General features: G+C 44.1%; 1 protein-coding gene across 3 annotated transcripts in view; it reads left to right on the top strand.

The window, feature by feature from the left end:
* Positions 1-22,853, top strand: part of LOC125336553 (DAB2 interacting protein) — a 164,028-nt gene that overhangs the window by 6,483 nt on the left and 134,692 nt on the right. The window contains exon 1 of one of the 3 annotated variants that reach the window (XM_048325126.1): positions 585-974. The exons of the other annotated variants lie outside the window; for them this stretch is intronic. The gene's annotated coding sequence lies outside the window, so the exon portion shown is untranslated. Of the gene's footprint in view, positions 1-584; positions 975-22,853 lie in introns of those variants that run through there. 3 annotated transcript variants of the gene reach the window in all.

Raw genomic sequence — 22,853 nt, 5'->3', positions numbered from 1 at the left:
GAGATATTTGTTTTATTGTAGCTTAAGGTTTCCTGGTAAACTTCAGGCAAAAACAGAGGATGTATTAATCTATTTCATTTGCAACAGGATCTGTGAAGTCAGGCCTTAATCTTAGAAATATATGTTGATGTATTCAGCAAGAGATGGCATGAGGGATTTCTCTGAGTTGTTTGGAAAAGCACCCACACAGTTCATCCTTTTTTTTGACTCTTACAAGTGTTTGTTGTTTTTAAGACTGAAGAAAAAAAAAAAAAGAGAAGATTTAATTATTGCGACTTTTAACCCAAGATGAAGCTGATCACACAAATTCAAGACATAGAAAAAGTAATGAGCATTTAGGATTTGGGGGAAAAAGCAGGTGCATTCAAGTTGCAACCAGTGCTCAGCACGCTGAGGGCTGCTGACCCGCCTGCCTGTGCCTCTGCCTAGGAGAGAGGCAGGTTTTATTTTCCCTGCTTATTCATTTTCTGAGTCATTCATCTTGTGCTATAGCTATTGAAAACTGTAACAGAGTCTGGGAAGCGCTTGGCTTTTGAGTGCTGCCTCCTGATTGGACTGGGGAATGCTGCTGTTCGGGAATAATGTGTGAATACCATCTGCTCCGAGGAGCTGGGAGCCTCCGTGGATTCTGCTGGAGAGGCACCTTTAGCCAGGACTCCAGGCAAGGGGAGCAAGCCTGCCTTCCCTCTTTCTTATCCAAACTTTTAGTTGTCACTGGATTTCCTTTCTGTTTCCCTGTGGAACTTTTTTTGTGCTTTGCCCGAGGGCTGAGTTGCTTCTCCTGTGGGTTTTGGGGGTGTTTTTCTTTTATTTTTTTCCCCTGTGTGGGATTTCTTCTGGGGTTCAGCATGCACACCAACCCAGGAAATAAATCAGGGAGTTTTGCAGCTGTTTATTGCAGCACAAGAGTTAACATGGAATGTCTGAATTGCTTTGAGAAACTACTTCCAAAAATTTGACCTGCTCATAAAAAGGTAAGCAGGGAAGGACTTCTGCATTTCGGGACTGACTTTTTACTTGCAGGGGGGGTTTGTTTTGTTAGGAATGAATGTGTCTCATTTGCAATGTACAGTTGCCTTCTAGGAATGCCTGAGATCAAAGACTGGGGTTTGTCTCCGAATTTCTTTAATGAGCATAGTTGGAACAATGATTGTCTTTTGCTCTTTTGTGTAGAAATTGTTTTACAATAGATCTTAACCCAAACTTTCTGCAGTGTGAGTGTAATTGTAATTCAGAACAGCAGCTCTTTTTTGGGTTTGTATGTTTATGCAGACAACTCTCTCAGCTCTCGTTTTCCTCCTTATGGAATCTCTTTTTCTGTTATCTCAGACCAAACGCAGTTAGTTTTCAGCAGTCTGGATTTCCACTTGCAGAAGACAAGATGTAGTTTGTGAGCCTGTTAAATCCTGCTCACTAATGACCTGCAGAGAGAACTGGGGCCATTCCTTCACCTCAGGACAGCAGGCCTGATATCACAGCCCAGGGACACCAGTCTCTCCCTGTTAGCACATCCTGAACTCTTGGATGTGACTTTTAAAATATGGGTATAAATTTTTTTTCTGCAGGTTGCATTTCAGTCAGACCCGTCTGTGTACACAAGGCAAAGTTAGCAAAGGGAGGGCAAGAAATATCGATGGTTTGCAAAATCTTGGCCCTCCTTCCAGTGAGCCAGTTCATTCAATTTACTGTGGTCTGTTCAAGGGGGAAATCTGCAAAAACTAGTTCTAAGACTTTGCTTAAGGTTTGTAGTCTTTTATTTTTGACAAATACCTGATTTTTAGCTTCTTTTGTGTTGGTATGTTAATTTTAACTGCAGCAAGTGTGTGAGCTGCATGTACTGATATGTACTCCAAGGCAAATGTTCAGTACCTGTAATTAAGGGAACAGTAGATTTATGTAACTGATGCTTGATCTAACCCAAACTTTTCATTTTCAATCAACTTCAGATAAACAAGAGAAGGTCGTGTTCCTACTGTGCTTTCTTACACCCAGGCCTGTGGAGCAAATGTTCCTGGAGTACAGAAAAGAGCTGTTGTATTGACAGTGAGGAAGCTTTTCACGTAATCATTTTTCTGACCCACTGCCAGATCATCAAAAGCAACTCCTTTAATGAAGAAAAAACTTATTTTGCTGAAGCCTAAATCAGGAAAATTGTGGCAAGTCCCAGAAGGAATTAGGAGCAGGGCTTTGATGATCCTTGTGGGTTCCTTCCAACTCAGAATATTCCATGATTCTATGAAGCAGTGCCTGAATCCCACCAAGCTGCAGCACCAGGACAGTCCATTAGCTGGAGGGCACTGTGCTTGCTGGGAACATGGGATATGTGGGTTAAGGTCTCACAGTGCCACGTGTGCCACTCATTTTGTGGATGCTCAGAAATCTTTGAAAGGTCATGCATGCACCAGTCCAAGTGGGGTTTTCCAGTAATAACACATTTTGGGGATAGAAAAACTATTTCTCATTCGTTGATAGTAATAACAACAACAACAACAACAACAACAACAAATGCTCACTTAGGTCTTTTTTTGCTGGAATTAAATTGTCATATATAGATTTCCCAGCCTGTCATTGGGCCAGACATAGTGATTGTAATGAGGAATGAAATCCTGACCTTTGAACTCCAGAGGCAGGATCTCTTCCACTCCAGACCTGGCTCAGCCATTGGGAGGGGTGACCCATAGAATATGGGACAGTGGAATGAGAGCTCTGTAATTCCGTGGGACGTCCATATGCATGCTCAGATCAAACACCAGCTGGTTGGAAAAGTGTGTTTATTTTTTGCTTTTCATACTGCATTCAACAGCAATTCCTTGGTTCACTGGTCTGACTGCGATAGATATTTTTGCAAGGGTAGAGTTTACTGGTTACAACCCTTCTGCAGAGGGTTCATGCTGGATTCCTCCCAAACCCCTCCACAACTTAGCACTGGTCAGTATTTCCTTTTCATGGGATCCTGTGTAGCTGCAAAGCACTTTCTGTTCGCCTGCCTGTGGCTGATGTGCTGCTCTGATCATCAGCACTGCAATGCTCCAGTGTTTTTCCCTCTCTAATCCAGATAACTTCATGCCAGCTTAAATGTGCTGCTTTTATCCTCTTCTTCTGAAGGGGAGCTGAATTAGAAGTGCCTTGTCCAGGGTCACATACAGGGACCTTTTCTCATGGTATTGCAGTGGCACAGGATCTCCCGTGTTCCCCGTCAGTCCTTTGCCATTCTTGCTCCACAGTCCTCCTCCTTGCCCATTTCTTTTTCTTTGCTCTTCCTCCCTCTGTGTTCCCTCAAAAAATTATAAATTGCTGGAGGGCATTTTTCATTTTGCTGTGGAGAGCACAATCCACCTGCCATGTCTTTTGGGGTCTGGAAAATGTCAGTACAGATTTTTCAGCAGACCAGGCTTTTTGTTTCCTTGAAGATGAAGAATTCTCATTTTCACTGCCAGAAAGTACTTTGTTTTGCTAAAGTGGCAACTCTGGCAATGCAACATCATTGTATATTTACAACCCAATTTCAGGAATCCACATGGATTCCTTTCCTCTCCTTCAGCACAGCTCTCTTGTCTGTCTTGGTTGCCAGACTTTCTCTGGGAGTTCAGTCTCACTTAATTCACAAAGAATGTGGCTCCTTCTGCCATACTCAGTTCCTGGAGTCTAAATCAGGACACTTCTAGTGAACTTCAGCTTAAGATAAGTCTGACCTACCTAGAATTGACGTTTCCAGCTTGCAGACATGACCCAGAGTGATGAGGCTCTACCATGACCATGAAGTTCTTTGCCTGTATCTGTGCTAGCCCTGCCATTTATATAATCTAACAGTCCTTTGCCAAGGAGTAAAATGTAATAGGAACTATTTTTGTGATCTTGGGAGTATTTTTGCTGGCTCTGAGCTCCTTGGAATAGATGCCGCCTCCTGCTATGATGTCATTGTTCCTGGTGCTTGCCAGTAGACTATCAACATTTTAAAAATCAAGATAAGAAAATCAAGATAAAAAATGGATATTTTTCCTCTATGTAGGTCAGATGAAGCACTGAAACAAATGTTTTAAACAGAAGAGAAGCATTGATGGGGATAGAAGGACTTCAGAAAAACTGGGGCAATCTAGTGGCAAGCACAGGAAACCAGAGAATTCCTGGTTCATGGTTCAGACTATGTGAAACCATTTTGCAGAGCAGCTGCGGAAGTGAAAATCAGCAAAAGGAGGGTTGATTTTGAATTTCCTCATGGAAATTTTGGATGTCCTTCTTTCTCTCAAGGAATTTCAGCCCATGTCTTCTCTTTTCTCACAGGAAGCTATGCCCCTGGGAGGGGCCTGTCCTTAGATCCCTGGCCCAGAATATCATACTGGGAGCGGTATGGAGCGACTGGAGCGGGGGCTCCAATCAAGCTTGGGGATGTAGTCTTGAAAAAATGTAGCCAGAGATTCGTGGCAATTTTGTGAGGGGCTTTTAAATGCTCAAACCCCGATTTTCTACTCTCTTGTTCTGAGACTGTAATTTTTAATGTAGGAACAGAGAGCTGAAGGCAAAGAATAATGTCAGTAACTTACTGTAGTATTTTTGGTCAAAAAGGTCCAAAAGGCCTTTTGAGACTGCTGTTGTTTTATGTGCCTTTGGAAAGTGCTGCCTGACTTCTTGATCTCAGGCATTTGGGCCATCTAGGAGCAACTTGGTGAATTTTTTAAAGCTCTGTTTTGAAAACATTGGTGCTTTGTCAGTAAATCAGTTCAGTTTTGGTGCTTACTGTCATTTTCCTTGCAAATGGATCCCACATCAAGAAATGTTCTTGAATATTTTAAGCTAATTATATATGTACATATTTGGGGGTTGGATAGAGATTAAATATAAATTAAAAACCAACACAGAGAAACATATTTCCCAATGAATTGTAATAGACTTTCTCCTACTGTAAAAAATGTGTATCCCAGTAGATGTAACATGGATATTTCGAAAGCTCTGTAATGTTTAAGGGTTAAGGGTCCATCTCTAACAGATGCTTTGGATGTGTTCTCTGGAGGCCAAGCCAAGGAACAGTGTGTCCTGTCCTTTCATCTGTCCTGATTTCTAATGAGTCAATCCCTAATTTTCCTCCAGTGAATGGGCAGATATGCACCTTAAGAGAAAAGGGTTCTGATCTTCCCATGTTTCAATGAGTATTGAAAACTTCCAACCCTTCCCTCGTTGTTTCTTCTTTTACCACTTGAGAATGTTCTTGGGAGATTTTATCTTGCTCCCTGGATTGCTGGGTGCATTAGCACAGCTTCTGCTTGCCAGAGCTCTTACTAAGTAGAACTGGTTTCAATAAATCATTGTAGCTTTGGAAAGTCTGGAGTTCCTGTCATGGCAGCTCAGAAGAGGGAGGGGGAAACAGGAATACAAGAACTTTTCCAGCTGGGGAAAGAGCAAAGGTAATTCTCCAAAGAGGAGTCTGAACAGAGGGGTCTCTGATGGAAGGTTGTGGGTATCGTTCTCTTACAGGGTGGATTAATATTTCATCTAGAGAGGTGGAACAAAGTCTTGTTCTGGTTGAAAGTGGAGAAAGTGAGTGATTCAGCTTATTTTGTCAGGCATCTCCCTGCCTGCAACAAGGTGCAGTACAGGATTTTCCTAGCCATGGAGAAAGAGTGCTCTGTCTGGAGTGCCAGTTGGAGATCTGCAGCAATTGCTCGGCCTGTCTCAGATCAGTGCAACTGATCCTTGCCTTGCTTTCCTGAGCAGAAGAATTCCCACCCCAGGTTTAAATCTCCCTTTGTCAGTGATTCAGGCTCGTACACAGTACATTTATTTCATTCACATCTGAATTGCTTCAGATAACCTGTGTCTGCCAAGGCTGAAGCAGTGATCTTCTTATTTTAATAAATCCTTTAGTATGAAACTGGCTTTAACCCCCTCTGCTATTCCTGTTCTCTGTCCAGGGTAAGCTTGGAAATCTTTTTTCTTTTCTTTTTTTTTTTTTAATTGCTGCTTGCTCTCATAAGCCATACGATGCTTTTGATAACAGTCATCAAATTTTACAGCTATCACTATAATCTCAGTGCTGTTAACCATCTGCATCTCTCTTCATGTTCTATAGAAACTGAAGAGAAAACAAATACATAGTTAATTTTAGACAGCACATCACTCCTCTTAATGGAGTTTTGTGTCCCAAGTAGCAGCACTGTTCATTGTGTCTGCAAATAACCTCATGGAAACAAGGAAGAATCCACACACAAGGACATTCCTTAATGGTTTACAGCCCTTAGGGCCGTGTTACAGGGACTGGGAGTGGGCTGCGAAGTGTTTGAGTCCTACAGAGGTCTGGACACTTTGAGTTATAACTTCTGTAAATTGTAATCTCTGTTTGGGGATTTTAATTCCATGGATTCTGAACTTGATGTCATCAAAGTCAGATGAAGAGTCACCTGTGTCTGTACCTGGTGATGAGCTGGGAACAGTAAAGGGAGAGCAGAGCAGGGAGGCGGGAAAATCTGACTTGAGTAAAGAGAAACCTGGGCAAAAAGGGTGAAGAAGCTGTGCTCTGTGAACCAGGCAGGCAGCATAGATACAAGTCTGGGATACAAGTCTGGGATACAGGCCTGGGATACTTCCCTTTGATCCTAGAAAAGGCAGAGCCAGGTGGAGAAGAGCAGTGTCCCAGCTAATGGGGCAGCCCATGCCCAGAGCCCAGTCCTGGCTTTAGGGAGTCATTTATCCTCCTCACTTCTCAGCATCCAGCCCTAAAGAAGGGCTGCCAGATGTCACACCTAATATGGGATTTCCTGTACTTTGCCTCAAATCCTGGGATTTGTTTAAAAACATGTGGAATATTACCTTTCTTGTGCCTGAGCTGAAAGATGGAAATCACCTCACAGCCAGTGACCTCCCAGGCTGTTCTTTCTGACTTTCTTGGCTACTCAGGAGTCAGAGAAGATCCCATGTTGTCAGACAGGTGGAAATGCTGCTCTGAAGTCAGACAGCTGCCAGCTCTGCAGTCACCAGAGGAGCACTCCTGATCCTGGGCAGGACCCTCCCTCGGGAGTGTCAGTCCTTCTGCTCTTACATCCCAGGGCTTACAGAAGAACCACAGACTTAACAAAGGTCTTTCTACTCCTGACTACCTCCAAGGAGTACCAACTGCTCAGCAGGTGCAGTCTCACCTGAATAATGCACAGGAATTTGCCACTAATTGAAATATACATTAGAGGTAAGCTGAAGTTAAATATTTTTTTAATTGCCCCCCCAAAGGACATGAAGAAAAAACTGTATCTCACTGTGTTGTTTAACTTTTTATGTTATGAAAACCACAAAGAAAAAAGTTTATTTTTAAGATAATGGTAAAATACAACAGAGGGACTGAGTCAGAGACAGGACTGTCATCTTGAGAGCAAAGTTACCGTTTCATTTAGGCTTCATTGGAGTGGTCAGGATTGGTGCTTAAGATGACATCTGTGTCCACCAAAACCTTCCAATATTATATTTAATCATTGCGGAGACATAGGAGTCCCACAATAAAAGTGATGTATTTTAAATTTCCTGATCATAATGCTTTAACCTTTGTATTACTGACACCCAAGATTCAAATAGAAATGTGCACTGAAACTCTGTAATTTTATATATTCCCAATTTTTTCTTCTATAGGAATCCATTTAAAATTACACAAGAAACCTCTCTTCATCTTCTGAGTGTTTCACTGATTAGCATAATTTATAGCCAGTTTTGTGAATAAGGTGATTGTACCCAGGTGATTGCAAAAAGGTCTGTGGATCTCAGCTTTATAAATATTATTCTGAATCTAACTTTGTTAAAGTAATTGATGTAACATGAGTGAGTGCTGTGCAGAGCTCTTCAAGTGCAGAGACCACACACTGTGTAATCTCTGGAGCCAGTCCTCATCGTGCCTTTGCTTTTCTTAGCAACAAAATTAACTCCATCATTATAAAATTTAGCCAATACTTTACCTCTGCAGTCAGAATCTTCTCACATGAGATTCAGCCCACACTCTAAATCCTGCCTCTGTTATGTGTCACTCTTTGCCTCGGAGAACTGGAAGAGTGACTTTGCAGTCGCTCAGCAGAACCAGAGACGTTCTTACATCAGGAGGTGTTGCAGGGGAACCCTGGGAGGTCCATGAAGCACCTTCCACACTGTCTCTGACAATTAGAAAACCTTCAAGCCCTCTTCTTTGGAGGGTCCATCCCCAGCTGGGTGCTTCAGAAAGGGAGGAAGAGTTTTCTCTCAGCAGGCAAAGCTGTAACTCAAGGTCAGCCAGGTGAAAGGAGGTGCCCAAGGCTTGGGCAGGGACTTTGTCACAGACAGTGAGGCCCCAGGCGGTGCTCAGCTTTGTGCTGGGCTACAAAATGAACCCTGCAGAGCCCCTCCCGGGCTCGTTGTGCAGCTGTTTGGCTGCTCAGGCTTCTCGTGCCTGTTGGATTTGCCTCTTGCTCCCGTGTTCTCTTCCTCTGTGAGCACAGGGCTGCCAGAAGGGCTGGGCAGGTGCCCAAGAACTTTTAAATACTCTGGTTAGGAATTGGTGGGAACCTTGTCAGTGAGTTTGTGTTTCTCTAAAAAAGTTCTGTGGCTTGCTCCTGGTCCTGCTCACGACAAGGTTACTTTGAGGGAGGAGGATGCGAGTCACCCACTGTCAGAGCCCTGTGCCAGCATGTGGGGGGTGACACAAATGGGACAGGAGCTAAAATCTCCTGGAAACTTGGGGTGATTTTTTAATCTTTACGCAAATTCCTGGAGAACTGCTGAGATGAAAACAGGCACAGCTCTAAACCTGCATGTTCTATAATGATGAGATTCTGGGAGAAGCTGGAATCCTTCGTACAGGAGAGTAGGGAAATAAAGGTTCCCAGCTGCTAATAATAACAAGCCAGGGATTCTTCTTGTTCAAGCTGGAGGAGAATTGCCTGAAAGTCTCTGGAGAATTCCATTCCAGCACTAGACATTTGAAAGATTTGGATCCCGGTCTAAAATATTTCCAGTGCTTGAGTGAATTTCCAACACTGAGCTAATTTTTATCATAATCCCGTCAGAGAAACGAAATTTATGGTGCAGTCAGCCATCAGTTTAAGTATTTTGAGAGGAGTATGGTGACTAGAGAGTCTGCTGTGTGTGCAGGTCCTGAGCATCCACTCACATCCACTCTTCCACTCAGGAGTGGAAGAGACCTGGAACAAAATCTGCTGTGGTACAGCTGGCTTTGAAGAAATAACTAGCAATGAGTTTGAGGTTCCTTTATAGGAGAAAAAAGAAAGGGAAAAAGAATGCAAAAGCCAGCTTGGTTCAGTGTCTGGGCACATTTTCAAGGCCTCTTTTATTTTGAGTAATTAATTCTGTGTTTTATTAGTAATGAAAGCAGGGGCTATTTTGTGCAAGGCTGGAGCAGTTCTGGGTGACTCGGCAGGAAGTTAAACTGATGTAGCATTACTTTTGCAATTTATCACCTGCCTGTAGTGCTTACTCAGGGTATAATACAAGTTTATCATTGTTCAGAGCAATTATATTCTAAATTCACTTAATAATTACCTCTCAAAACCAGATAACTTTAAAGAACTGATTATTTTATAAGTAACTGGAAAAATCTCTAGTGTGACATCTCTTCGTTGTGGCAGCCTAAATGCAAGCTGGCTTTTTGGTGATCTGTTTCAAATTAAGTGATTTCATTACATAAATGTATGTATTGGGGCTTGAGTGTGGTGTATCCAAATGCTTGCAGCCTTCCTACACATTTGTAATGATTCCAATGATTCCAAACTAGAGAGGGTTTTTTTTATTTGGTGGATGAAAAATCCATTCTATTTTGTCTTTGGTTAAGGGAACTTGAAATACTAGATAGTATAAATGTACAGCTTCGAAGCTGGTCACAATTATTGGTAGAAGTGGTAGACATGGCAGCTGAATGTGAACACAACAGACCAACCACAGACCCTCCAAAGCTTTTCTTTCCTGGTTCTGTTTTCTGCTTCTCCAGGTGTGGAAGGCCCTGGGAGCTGCGGGGTCCCTGCAGCTGCCCCGGTGCAGACCCAGCTCTAATTGATTATCCCAGCATGAGCTTTGAGGGTCCCGCAGTCCCTGGCCAGGCCCTGCTGAGTTACTGCACAGCTTTAGGCAGCAGAGTTTTAGTGACTGCAGCAAATAAATCTGCTGTGCTTTATGGAGCACGGAGAAGCTTGTTTTCTGAATTTTAATTGTCTCAATAAATCGTGTTAAGATTGTGTTCTATTAGACTGCAGGAAATTAATGCGAGTGGTTCGAATATGGGCGTTATCGGGAAGGTGTGTTGCTCACAGGACTGTTAGAAAAAGGGTTTTCAAATCTGGCTGAGCAATAACGAGGGTGATAAGGATTGTAGAGATATGGAGTGCAGCTTCCCAGGAATCCCTATTCAGTCTTGGGTTTACCTGCAGGGATTCTCTTGTCCCTCTGGGGACTAAGTGATGATGATTTGCAGCTTGTGCTTCACAGAGGAGAGGAAACGTTTGTAATGGGGCTCAGATAGCTCAGGCACAGAGATTGTGAGAGGGACATCCTCGTATCATACTGTTGTTCTGGACATTTAGGATGAATGATGAAGGATGAACCTCTGCTCTGCAGACAGGCTGAGAGGGTTGGGGCTCTTCAGCCTGGAGAAAAGGCTCCGAGGAGACCTTAGAGCCCCTTCCAGTGCCTAAAGAGGCTCCAAGAGAGCTGGAGAAAAATGTTTTGATGCTGTGACTTGAGAGTTTGCTGTTAATGAGTGCAGCAAGGAAGATCAGCAGATTTTACTCCCAGCCTCCCTTGGCCCTGCTCTCAGGGGAGGAATACTGGTTCTTTTCACTGAGGGGTGGTTGTGCCCCTCAGGGTCGGAAGGCAGGAGCTGCTCTCGTCCTGGCACCGGGACAGCATCCAGATCTTTATTTGCAGGATTAGAATGTTTTCAAAAAGATAGGCCAGGTCGAAAGCTCTCCATTGCTGTGTCTCCCAACGTTCTGCTGGAGAGCTGGAGTGATTGATGAGCATTTCTCGTTGCAATTACAGATGAGCAGCAGCAACCCACAAATCATGGCACGCTGGGTAGGAGTTCCTGAGCCGCTCTCTGTAGTCTGGCCAGCAAATCATTAAATCAAGCGAGGATGAGCAAGGGGCTGCTGGATGTTCTCGCCTCAGCACAGCAGCTGAGAGAGCTGAGTAAGCTGCTGTCTGCCTAAATCAATCCCCACACTGGGAATTGAAACAGTGCAGGCGTGAAGCCTGTCCGTGGCCACATAAAAGCCGCATTATGGCTGCAATTTAGGGGACTACGCCTAAAGCAGCTCTTCAAATCCCTAATCCTGGGAGCTCTGAGGGAAGAAAGCAGGGAGGCCATGCTCAGATGTCTAAAACTTTCCTCCTGACCCTGACTCGAAGTGGGGGACCTGTCCTGCAGAGAAGCCAATCCATGGGGAGTTCATGCACTGTGTATGTTGTAATGGGATTTTACAATACAGATCCTGGCACATATATTTAATATCTGACAATTCACATAGCTTGGCTGGCAAGCACACTGAACATTGCCAGATTTATATAAGATCCTGTGAATTCCTGACCTAGATATTCCTTGGAGGAGGGAATTCAAGAGCAGGAGAGAAGCATGAACCAAGTATGGTAGACTGGACTCCTCACTTCTGACCCATTTCCCTTATTTCTTTTGAGTAGTAAGAGTCTTAAAAAACCACAAAATTGGGTTAATGAAATTATTTAAGATGATTAGCTCACTCTTAAAGTTGTTCCAAGTTCAGTCTTTATACAATTTACGTTATGCTTGGGGTACTGAATAATGAAAAATCTAAACAGAGCACTAAGCCTCAATCCTACATGTAAATCTGTGCACATGTGCTGCAAACAAGATAGCACCCATGGACAGATTTGTTTGTGTTGCCTTGTGAGCCAACTGCTGTGGTTTTGCTTCTTTTAATTATTCAGTCCTGAAAGAATTTACTGTGAAATCCCACCAGGCAGAGATAAAGACTGGAAACCTTGTAATCTACAACTGTACAGGAGGGTCAGTTTATGGCCTGAACGTGCTGGAGAATTTAGATGTGGAGAGAATCTTTCATAGGGAACTGGCATGAAAACCTGTATTATTTCAGGGCTTTGCAGCATATAAATTGTGTTTATGATGAAGCTAAATCTTGGAAAAACCAAATTGGTAGATCTAATCCAGATTTGCTAGTCTGATGAATTTTTCCTTTTCAAATTAATTCAGGCTTTAAGATTAATTCAATGCCAACATGACAAGGGCAAGACAAATTAATTAGCTTAAGCTCCATGAATTGTGAGGTTTTTGTCTCTATGTGCTTTGTGTGAGGGTGTGCAGGGCACTGCTGTGGGTGATTGACCGTGGCAGGGGAAAGAAGGGTCCTTCAGCTTCACCCCAACACCGCTCCCAGCCAGGTGAGAACTTTGTCAGTGAAAATACTTGAATTTTCCTACAGTCTGGAACTGAAGACCACATTCCTAGTGCACTTCCAATATTAAACTGTTCAGCTGAGACTGCTCAGGAGTCACAAGTAATGCTTTAAAAAAAATTTTAAAATGTTTAGTTGTAGAGAAAAAATGCCCAGGTCTGGTCTCATAAAAACAAGCAGCCAATTTTTAAAAAATGTTGGGTTCCACAGTATCTGGAATTCTTACGTGTCATAACCTTGTTAAGATAATTACAGTAAATGGCTTTTCTGCAAGGGAATCCCCCGACATTCTTCCTTGGGAGATTAAATCTTTGCTGCTGTTCTAGACAGATTCTGCGGCTGAGTGAAAGTCTCTCCTACCTCCCTTAAAAATATCAACAACCAAAGAGAAGACAACACTTAATTCATTTTTACAAAAGGAAAAGAGAGTCATGTCTTGGGAAAAAGGGAAATCAAATAAAAAATTTAATGCTGGAGAAGAAAGGCAAGAAATGCAGTTGCCATGGAAACCGGAGCATAAGTAGAAACTTTCCAGCAAAGAGCAGAAACTAAAAATGAAAAAGCAGAGTGGCGAGGCTTGGCAGATAGCCAGGAGCTTCTTCCACCTCCTTCTCGCCTGTGCTCCTGGTGGGATGCTCTTCGTCATCCTTCCACAGGCTGGAGGTGCTCTGGGCATTCGGAGAGCAAAGCTGGGGTCGGAGCACTTCTCAGGGGACAGCGAGTGGCAGCATCACTTGGGATGAGGCAGCCGTGCCAAAATCCTCTGTGTGCTTCAGCTTGGGGCCACTTCCACAGGAGAGGGGAAAATTCACTGGGAATGGCCATAATGTCACAGTGGGCTTGGGAGAGAGTGGAAGCTGCTTGGTCTGATGGTCACAAATCACCAAGCAAGTCCTTGATTCTTCTTGTGTCCAAACCAAGGTCTGGGAGTTCACTGCAGCAATAAATAATTTGTGTTCTTTGATACTTCTCTGATCCCTTTTTCATAGAGAAAAGATTCCCTAAAGTTTGCTCCAAGTGCTTCTGTGCCTCAGACTGGCTGGGCACCATACCTCAGCTCTCTGATCCTCATCTCCCACCTGGGAGTCACATTCCTTGTCAGAGTTCTGCCATGGGTGCAGGATGTGTTCCATAGTGGTTGTTGGCTGCATCCCACGTGTTTCTGAAAGCAGAGGCATATTCCAGACCTTCAGTTTTGTCCAGGGCTCTGGGTTCATTTGATGCTGGCACGTTTAGCTCAGTTGTATGCAATAAAGTAATGCAGTCATTGGATTAGCAATTATTAAATTCACATATGCTTTTTAGTATGACATGGAAAAAAGCAGGTTGGAAAAGCTGGGCAGGTTCCCAGGCAGGGCTGTAAAACCTCTGTGATGGCCAGGAAGTGATTTGGGTGAAAGACTGGGAGCGTACCCAGGCCTGTGTGCTGTTACAGATGGAAGCAATGAAACCTGGGGTGTTCAGCTTTCCTTCAGTCATGTTCTTGGAATTAAGTATGGGTGTAAGTTTTGCTAATTTGCCCTCAGACTGTTCAGCATCTTAAATAATTGACTTCCTTTTCGTGAACAAAATTAAAAATGCAGTGCAAGTTCAAAAAACCCACTTGACCTCTTTGTATGTGGAATCTGGACAAACTTACCTGGGATGCAGCACCACGAGTTAGGAACCCGTTCCTCAGTTTGTCACTAGAAATAAAGCCTATACGTTTAACTCGGCTGCTTTGCCACTGACTTTACTCCTCAGCTGTCCTGCCACGGTCTCACCTGGACTATTCCTCGTTTAAATATTATTCCAAAACACAAGGATTTGTGGTTTGTTGGGGTTTATTAGGTTGCAAGGAATGAATCCTTGAGTAACGAATTTCACTGGGATTTCCAACTGAGTAAAAGGAATGTTTTGGGGCTTTTTTTATGTTCTTTAGCATTTAGGCAAGGAAAAAAGCAGGGAACATATTTTCTAAGCGCCGTAGAAAGGGGTTTTTAAGAGGAAACCCGCTCTGGGGAGGGAGCGGTACCCCCGTCCCAGGGATGTGGCAGCGATCCCGGCGGAGCCGGCGCCGTCCCGCCTGCGGGCGGCAGCAGAGCCGTGCGGAGCCGCTTCATCCCCGCCTGCGCCGGGACCGGGACCGGGACCGGGACAGGGACAGGGACAGGGACAGGGACAGCCCTGCCGGGGAACAGCCCGGGCCGGCGCTGAAATGAGGAACCGACCTGAGAGCCAGCGCTGGCCACAGCACACTTAGCACCTCGGGCACTTCTCGTGAAGGAATTCCCTGTGAGCAGCTGGACTTGCAGCAGGGCTGTGTCCAGAGCAGAGCAGCTTTTCTTGGGCTTTAACGTGCTGACAGGGCACTGGCGTTTCTGGAGTTTTCAGCTGGAAAAGCTCCCTCCCTTCTCCCGTGTTCCTCCGTGCTCAGTGTGGACAACAAATGTTTTTCCGAGACCACTGACATTGTCTTGGGTTTATGTGGTGTAAATTGAAACGATCTAATTTCTGTTGCAGTAGTCAAAGCACTGAGGGACTCTGAGGGCTTGTTTGTGACCTAGGAATGCTCGGAAAAGTCAAACCAAACTGCAGAGAGGTGTACAGTGCATGTGTGCAAAGCACAGCCTGGCCACAGCTGGGAAAAGCTCCACAATACCCTGTATTACGTGGGTTTATACCCAGCTCAGTGTGTTATGGAAGGAAGTTTATGAGTGGCACAACCCAAACAAAAAGAGCACTCCAGTTGCTGCCAAGATGAGATTCCAGGCTGCTCTTGACTGAACAAGACGCCTTCCGTGTAGGATTACCACTTACTGTGTGAAGGTAACCATGGGCTACTTCCTGGAATTGCAAAGAATGAGCATTTTTGGAAATTCCAGTTCCTGATGTCTGTTTTCAGCATTGCTGCTAAGTGTTTTACCACTTCAGGTGTGGCAGTGCTTGCCAGGTTGTCTTGTTTGGAGTAGATCGGGAGGAAATTGGTACCCCTGCCCTGAGGAGTTCTGTTAGGAGCAAAAGTGCCTTTGTATAATGAGCTAAACAGGACCCTCCAAAAGCCCCTCAGTTCCAGGAACTTACCCTGACACAGTAAGTGTGGGATTCCTGATCTCTCTGAGACTCTGAAGAAGGCAAAATCTGACCTTTTCCAAGGCTGGTTCCTTCAAAGACAAATAGTGTCCCTGTAAACATTCCCTGCCCTGCTCAGGATCACAGGGAAGTTACATTTTAGCCCTGGCCAGCAAGAATCCCCTCATACTGGTGAGCCTGCACCCTCAGCAGCTTGCTAACATGGTATAAATCCTGCAAGCTCAGCCTGGCCTCCAGGCCTGTCAGAACACTTAGTTTTAGGGAGCCGTGCTGCTCAAACTGTGGTGGTGGTGGGATAGTCTGTTCCAAAGGTTGGCAAAGCTCAGAGTTTTGGAAACAGCAAGAGGTATTGTCAGCTAATGTTCAGACCTGAGAGGTCCTGCTGTCAGAATATTGATCTCAAATTCTTCCAACATCTCTTCTGTTGGGAGCTGGACCTGAATTTCAGAGTGCAAGATGTGCTCTTCCCAGATTGTTCCCTGATCTCCCCCCTACACCTTCCATTAGCAGTTCTGTGTACATGAGTCTCCCTTGTCATCCTGTCAGCCCTCATGGTCTTTAAATAGTCTGTAGGCTCTGGGTGGTGATCACCACATTGTTCCCCCTCCCTCTGCAAGCTGCTCATGGAAAAGAGGACAAGAATTACTTGCTCATACATTGCTTGTTCATAGTCCAGTTTTAAAACCATCTCCTGCTCATTTGCCGAGTCCAGCAAACCAATATCCTGCCCAACTCCCTGCCCTGCCCAGCTCTCAGTGAGCACCTTAGATCCTGAGTTACCCTTGGAATTCCAGAGGGTTCCTACCTAGTCCCTGCTGGCAGCAAATGCAGACACAGCAGTATCACGGCTAAAACGGGCTGCACATAGGGAGATCCGTGTTCCTACTAAATTGTTTGGTTGCTATTTTTTCCCCTCGAGGGCAATTCCATTCATCCCCTTTCAGAAGAGCCTGTTAGACTCAGCCAGTCCTGAACTCCCAACAAATGTCCTTTAATAGTTTCGGGTTTCAGCTTGGCGGCCTCTGACTGTGTGTTCCTTTAATACATTCACGACTCCCCTGGGAGAACTAAGCCAGGAATAACCAACACTTTCTTAAGCCAGGCCTCCTGCTTTAAGGTTGTGTTTCTTTTCCTGCCATATATTCCCTTGCTCATCTCCACAGCTCCCGCTTCCTTGTGCTTTGCATTGCCCATTCTGAATTCAGGTGTTCTCAGGTGTCTGAGAGGGGAGTGCTGCATCCACTGCTTTCAATTTTGCTGGCTGAAGGAGCATAAAGGACTCTTAACATTCTCTGCAGTTGCCGCTCAGCTTGGCATACTGATCATTTCAATAATAAAGTGTTTCCTTTCATTCTCCAACAGTCAGGCCCCTGCCAGAGCCATAATTGTTCACAGATGACTCATTTTGGCTGCATGATCAAAACCAGGGAAAAGTGCTGTTTGCACAGGCTTTGAAACGTACAAGATGGGAAGAGATGTTCACGCTTGATATTTGTACCATATGTGCTTTCTAAATTTTATTATAGACCCTTTACATTTCAAAAGAGATTCTAGTCTTATCCTGGGGATGATTTAGAAAGGAAAAGATAAGTAGAGTTTTGAGTTAGGCCAAGATTAGCAAAGATTGACAGTGTAGTTTGAGCAGTGAGGCTGCATCCTGCCGGGGCTCCTGGTGGGAGCTGGGCAGTGTGGAGGGGCCGTTTCTTCTCGGAGATAAATAGATCTAGATCTGTGTCGAGGTATCTGTGCATTGTTTAGGGGCTGCAGACTCGGTCATGTTTTATATCAAAGTCCCACTGAACTCTTCATTCTTTGTAGAATTTGTTTTGAAATCCTGCACTCGGAGTTGTAGCAGGTGTTTGCATTTTCTTCCCTAATGAAAACACAAGGAATGTCTGCACAGTGCACGTGATGCCCCATCCCCAGTGCTGGGCAGTGCTCTGCCCTGCCTGGCTGTTGTTCTCTTTTCCCAGTGTTTACCTCAGATGTACCCTCTGGGAGGGTCAGCAAAGGGGTCAGCAATGAAGTTCTGTTTTAGGGTGGAGGAGAGGGAAGTGGGAGGATGATTCCTGCAAAGCCATTCATCACCAAGCATGAGCTGTGTCAGTTAGGAGCTACTCTTTGTGTCTCCTCCCAGAATTGCTTTGAGGCCACCCAACTGTTTTAGATAAAACACCAAACAGACAAACTTTGCCTTCTTTCCGTCAGTGTGGCATTTTGACTAATGAGTTGTACAAACCCTGCAAGCCAGGTCGTCCAGGACTGCTGCCACGTGGATGTCTGAGGATGTGAAGACAAGCTGCTATTGGATAGGCCTTTGCAGGGGCTCAAAGGAAAGAGTTAGACTTGTTAATCCAGTAAAAATGAGTATACTAGAAGAATAAAGGATATAAATTCAGTAGGAAGAGGTTTTTTTAGTAGCCTTTTCTCTCTAAAAATATAATGGGCGTGTTAGTGGAATGGGAACATACAGACTACATACACTTGTGAGTGAAAGATCTGTATGAAAAAGTAGGAAGATAAGCAGAAAAAAATCAATTTGGACTGATGCTGCAGTAAAGGAGCACTATTGGGCACTGTGTGCCTTGCTAGACATTCTCTATTATTTTCATTTGGAGTGTCCTTTATCTGATCATCACCCAGTTCCTGCACAGGACTGGTGAGGTACCGACCCAGCAGGGTGAGAATTCCCAGGGAACTCAGGCACTGGAGGTGTTGGATGCCCTGAGGTTCCACATTTCAAAACATCCCAGCCCTTGCTTTGCTCATGGGGTGTTTTTCATATTTCTGTTGTTTGAAGGAGGCTCTCCACATTTTGCAATCAGCTGCACTCAGACAAAAACATCTCTCAGGGCAGCCCTGTGTTGTTGTGCCAGAAGGAAAAACGTAAATTTAAATAAACCACCCTCACAATGGTATTTAAAAACTGATTGCAGGATTTCCAGTTGCTTTTGTAAAGCCCTCTTCAAAAACAATAGCTACATTTTCATTTTTCAACTTGTTACCAGGGAATTCTTTTAAAACAGAGGGTGTTTTCTGTGCCACACTGTCATGTCAGCCTGATAAGGAAGATGGCTAAAGATCATTCTTGCCAAAATATTCCTTGGTTGAGTCATCTGATGCCAAAAAGCAAGTGAAACGAGCAACTGTATTTGCAGTGGAGTTTGCAAATTTTGTGGCAAGGAAAGGAAGAAAATAATCTGTCACATGAAAAATGAAGTTTAGATTGTGTGTATATAAATCAGTGATTTGTTATATGAGCGTGAGATCATTATCGGGCATTTAAACATGAATTGGAAGTGCCTAATCTATTAATTAATCAGGAAATAAGTTTTACATAGCATGTGTAATCAAGTTAATCTTTCATTTCACTTGCCAGCAGAGATGCTGCGTTCATTGGATGTTGTCATGAGATTAAACACCCCGGGGGCTGATTCTTGCTGCTGGGGGAGCCTCAGGTGTCCGGATGGCATCAGGAGGGGAGGGAAGGCGGCTGCTTCCCTGGAGCCCACTGCATTCCTGAGACTGGGAGAAGTTGTCTGTGCACAGAGGGAGTTCCTGGGCTCTGCAACACCTGTAAAACCCTTCTCTCCTCCCCACCTTGAGTTAGAACAGACTCAACTTCCACACAAGCAAGGAGAGTGATGCCCTGCAGCAACTTTCTGAAAGGTTCATGGTTTTTTCCCTGACCTTTTAGCACGCCACATTGGAAAGCCATTGAAACAGAACTCACAATAAGTAGCTGAGCCTTCTGCTAATAATAACCCATAAATCTGGCACAGAAAGTCAGTGATGCCAGACTTTTATCAACTCTTTCCCTGCAGCAACATAACAGCAAGTTTACTGCTGAAATACAAAGTAAAAATATTTTTAGGAGTTAATTTATTTTGTTATATGAATATTTTGATCAAGGTCAATGCAGATTATGTAGTTTCTTACAATAATTTGTTATTACATCTAATAATTAGGTTCTTAACCTAGAGGTGATGTGGGTTTTGATTATTTAAATGTGCAGATAGGAAAGTAAAGATCATCACCTGGGCTCCCTTCCCACTGAAGGTTGGACCAGGTGAGATTTTGAGGTCCCTTTCGAGCCCCTCCAGGGTCATGGCAGAGAACTGCTCCAGTTTTGTCTTGGAGAAGGAAATGGGACATCTTGGGAAACCCAGAGCTGAAACTACCCTGTTAATCACTCAGTGAATCACTGATAACATTTTATTTTAGTAATAAGGGATTTTTGGAAAGAGCAGTCCCCCTTAAACAAATACTTCCTGCCAGCAGCTCGGCGTGGAAGACACACAGTGCTGGGAAGTGTTGTGCAGCTCCCAGTCATGTCTGAGGGACTTTGTTTGATTTAGGGATTTGTACAAGATTTTTCTTTTTAGTTTGGAACTTTTGCTGTACAATGGAGACTTCACTCTCCTGGGTTTTTCCTCCTGTTGAAAGGAGCAGGCTGGTCTGAAGCACAGGATGTTTGATTCTGGTAGAAGTTTCTTCTTCCATCTGTGTTGGACTCTGTGTGTTTAATTGCTTCATTAGGTCTGTGGAAATTTAGCAAAAATCTTAAGATCGATTTTGACTTTGTAAATTTTATTAGTGTCATGACCAGCCAGGTCATAAACCTGTGTACCTGAGTGGAGTGTTCTTTATCATCAGGAGTACGTGGCAGTAGAGCAAGTGGAGTGATTTGGTTTTGGTCTCCCCCAGCTTGCTGAAAGCTGATTTGAGAAGCTGATGTTCTTTAGCTCTATTGTTCTGCTGGGAAGTGGGCAGGAAATGTGTTGTGCTCTGAGGTCAGGCTCGGTGTTTCTCTGCAGTTTCTCTGCTGTTCCTGGAGTTCATCGTGGGCGCAGGAAGCGTCTCCGCGGTTCTCAGACATGCCGGCTCTCCGTGCTCCGTGCCCTGCCTGGGGACAGAGACCCTTCCCGTCTGCACCTCTGCGTGTGTTTAACACAGAGCACGAGGATAATGTGCTTGGCCACCTCCTGCTGGCCTCTTGGGATCCAGGGTGTTGTGAATTCCCATCAGGCACTTGCAGAAATTAAATGCGATCCAAAACTGAGCTTGTTGGGAATTGGAGGGTTTTTCTCTCAATTCCTTTTTGGATAGTGATATTTGAGAAATTCTTTCATTCACATTTAAAAAATATATTATGACTCTTTCTTAAAATCAGGACATTATAATTTAGAAGCAAATAACTGACTTTCCCGCTTAATACTGGGCACATTCTTTAGATTTTTTTTTTACCTGAGTGAAAAAGAGGAAGTTCATGTGTTTTAAGTACATTAAACTGAACAAGTATTTGCAGAAGCAAATATGCAGAAGCCTCGGTGCTCTGGTGGACAAAAGACACTGTAGGAAAAAAAGATATGATTATGTTTAATACTTACTCATCCCAAGGGGCTTGTCTCAGGAGAGTGGGGAAGCTCCATTTGTTCTTTGGTCAAGGATAAGGGGTGCAGGGTATCTGCCTCGCTCTGCCCCAGCCTTCCCACGTGGTGCTGAATAAATCGCTCGTGGCTTCACTTCTCCAGTCATAGAATGGGCTTGGGAACTTCATTATTGCAGTTTGTGCAATACTCTGCATTTCCTTAGATCCTAAGTGCTGTGCATGAGGAGTCAGCTCTTAATTGGTGGTTATGCAGATCCCAAAACAATGGGGCGTTGATCCTTCTTTGCATCTCTGGCCCCACCATTGTAAATATATAATGACCATAATGACAGTAAACAACAGGCACAGTCTGCATGGAGGGAACAGTGATGCTGAAAGAATTCATGTCCTGGTTTAACTTCCAGGAGACCGCCTGAACACCTATTTAATATTTCATTATTCAGATGTACATTTTTCCTCTTGCTTTTTCATATGGCACTGCTTTTTCTGCTCATTAATATCATTAAATATCTATACTATGTATAATGACTCCCTTTCATTTACATTTGGATTTCATCCCCATACACACAGCAAGAATAATCCATAGTGTTGTGGTAGTGCTGACACCATTGAATAAATGGAGAGCGGTGAATTCTCTGCCTAACTTTAAAGTAAATGTGTATTTCTTCTCATTTTGATCCCCAGTCTATGGATCGTTTTGTTGCAGTGCTCTCAAGAAGCTGCTACATTCTACCTAAAGTAGTAAGGAAATGAATTTGCCTATGTGCACTCTTAAAATAATCATCATGTTCTGTTAAAATACTAAAAGGAAGTGGTTTACTTTAGTTGTGTGTATGAAACTTTCCTTCATAGGTCTTCAAACAAATAAGTCACCGAAGATTTAGGTGTGGGTACGGCTGAATTGAAAGTTAAGTTATCCTCACACAAAGGAAATTACCTTCGTCCCTGGCTCTGCTTATGAGCTGATGTATCCCTGCCTGGAAATCTTCAGAGTGTGCTGGACTGGAGTCTGCAATGGACTTGTGAACAAATTCAGGCAGGCACACGCTGGGAGTGTCTGGGAGCACTGACAGAACCACTGTTTCTCTTGTGTTGTAAAAGAGATAGTTTGCACAGATTTGCCTTTCCTCCTTTTCCCTCTGACTTCAGGAGGAATTTGATCCTTCTTCAGGCACAGGGGGGTTGCATGTGACAGGGAAATTGGGGTTGCAGTCTGATTTTGATTCAATTTCTTGATGGTCTGTCTGCAGTTCATTGGCCTAATGCAAATTAGAAATTAAGCTGATACCCGCCACTCCTCTCTGCTGGCCCAACCAAAACCTTTTCTTGTTGTTTGGTTCAGGTTGTTTGCTAAGTTTTGAAAGCTTCAGTTCTTTATGAAAGGGGTTTGGGAAACTGAAATGAAATCCCTGAAGCTGCTGTCTCAGAAGGCAGCCTGAATTCAGAGGCCATGAATTCCATGTGTGAACAAGTCAGGACGTTCTCAGACCTGTCTAAATCGGGGGGTTGGGGCTGGACTGGACCCCACTGAAAGAGCACGGAAACTTTCACCTTCAGTATAAGGAATTCATGTTCCTTGCCATAAACTCAGAGGGATCTGGGTTTAGGAAGGTTTAAGGGCAGGGTGACAGCAGTGGGTGACACCCAGGTCAGCCCTGGGTGCCGAGTTCTGTGCTAAAGCCCAGTGATGCCTCAGACTGGATATTCTACCACAGTTTGGTATATATTTAATTGTCTTTAATTCCATGGGTTAGGTTTGTGCTCAGTGTTGGGGAGGAGGAGTTAACACCCCAAAAATCACTGCTACATTTATCTCCAATTGCTCTTCTTCCTGAAAGATCCAGCAGATCCCCGTGACTGAGCTCATCCAGCTGCCTTTTGGAGGGAGCAGCCAGACTGGGATGTGTTATTTTAGAGACAGAGATTTAATGTTGTCAGCTTTCCTGAGCAGTTCATAATCCCACGTTTGTGAGTGGCAGATTCCGCTG

Source organism: Corvus hawaiiensis, chromosome 21 (genome assembly GCF_020740725.1).
Source record: "Corvus hawaiiensis isolate bCorHaw1 chromosome 21, bCorHaw1.pri.cur, whole genome shotgun sequence".
Lineage (NCBI taxonomy): Eukaryota > Metazoa > Chordata > Aves > Passeriformes > Corvidae > Corvus > Corvus hawaiiensis.
The sequence above is the reverse complement of the archived record's forward strand: the minus strand, read 5'-3'. Positions and strand labels throughout refer to the sequence as shown.